Genomic DNA, 1,228 nt, shown 5'->3' with positions numbered 1-1,228 from the left:
CAGTAAAGCTTTTCCTATACTTTCCAAGCCCACCACTATATTTTTTTAAATATTTCAACAAGTTCTTTTTCTTTCTTTCTTACAGCTGGTGTTTGTTACAGGATGTTAAGGCCTGGGACTATTTTTACTGCTCCTGCCTAACCTCTCTTCAATATCATTATGGCGAGCACAGTAGCTGGAGATTGCGGTGGCTGTGACATGAGTTACTTTGAGACAATACACAATTTTTTTCATCATGGTCTTAGAGCATGTGATTTTCTTTGCAATCATGGCACTTTGTGGAAGTCTGTGTATTGCCCGCGCTGCAAGAAGCCATGCCAACTCTGGGAGGACCAAGAGACATGGTTTTGCACAAGTTTGACCAAGAGAGACCAAGAATTGCTCTTTCAGGTGAATAATACAAGAATTTCCATCGTAGATCAAAGCAAGTTTTATTTAGACTTGAATAGAACATAACCAGTATATTTATGAAATAAAGATAACCCTCTAAAAGTGAATGTTTTCACTGATATCACTTATCCTCTTGCAGTCTTTTTTAACTCCAACATCCTACCATAGAAGTTGATCTTATTTATTAATCACTTTCTCTACCATAAATATGATTTTGAAACAGTGATGGAAGGTCTTCAAATAAGCTTTACAGCATCATTTAACCAGTAGAATTTCTGCTCAGATGTGTTGGGAATTTGGCAAGAGAAGCAGAACCCGCTAGATGAACTCTCCACCACTTCTTCATTCAGGTAATTGTTAACAATTGACAATCACAGCAAGATATATTATGTCTTCAAATTGTCAAATACTTCATTTTTATCATTGAAGATTAACTGCCTTTCAGCTTGCCCAGCTTTGTCCGCTGCAATAAGAGGAGAACGCCATCCTTATGCTGTGATCCCAGCTGAGCTTGAGGGAAATCCAGATGACACAGCAGAATACCGTCCACCTCTAAGCAGAGATGTGTAGAGCCAGGTGGTCACCTAATTGTCACACACGTTGCAGTTAACAGGCGCCGATGACCTGCATGAAGGTAGGGGAAAAGAAATTTGCACTGCACCATAAGTCTAGGCCCAGTTTAGGGTTCCAGCACCCCCTGGTTTGCAGTTATGTTGGTTAATTATGATCCCTCTGGCTTGAAGTTTTGTTGGGTGTTTATGATCACTGTGTCAGAGGGTACGGAGTTTGGTTTATGTTGTGATTAGTAGAAATATGCTTGTCCATGGCAGTGCCCAAG

The 1,228-nt window shown here is 40.1% G+C and overlaps 1 long non-coding RNA gene across 1 annotated transcript in view; it reads left to right on the top strand.

Annotated features, from left to right (window-relative positions):
• LOC119588066 overlaps positions 1 to 1,228 on the top strand; it is a 10,839-nt gene that overhangs the window by 7,715 nt on the left and 1,896 nt on the right. The window contains exons 2-4 of the long non-coding RNA XR_005230064.1: positions 86 to 390; positions 674 to 740; positions 820 to 1,024. This is a non-coding gene — a long non-coding RNA (uncharacterized LOC119588066). The remainder of the gene's footprint in view (positions 1 to 85; positions 391 to 673; positions 741 to 819; positions 1,025 to 1,228) is intronic.

The sequence above is a fragment of the Penaeus monodon genome, chromosome 23 (assembly GCF_015228065.2).
Source record: "Penaeus monodon isolate SGIC_2016 chromosome 23, NSTDA_Pmon_1, whole genome shotgun sequence".
Classification (NCBI taxonomy): Eukaryota; Metazoa; Arthropoda; class Malacostraca; order Decapoda; family Penaeidae; genus Penaeus; species Penaeus monodon.
The sequence above is the reverse complement of the archived record's forward strand: the minus strand, read 5'-3'. Positions and strand labels throughout refer to the sequence as shown.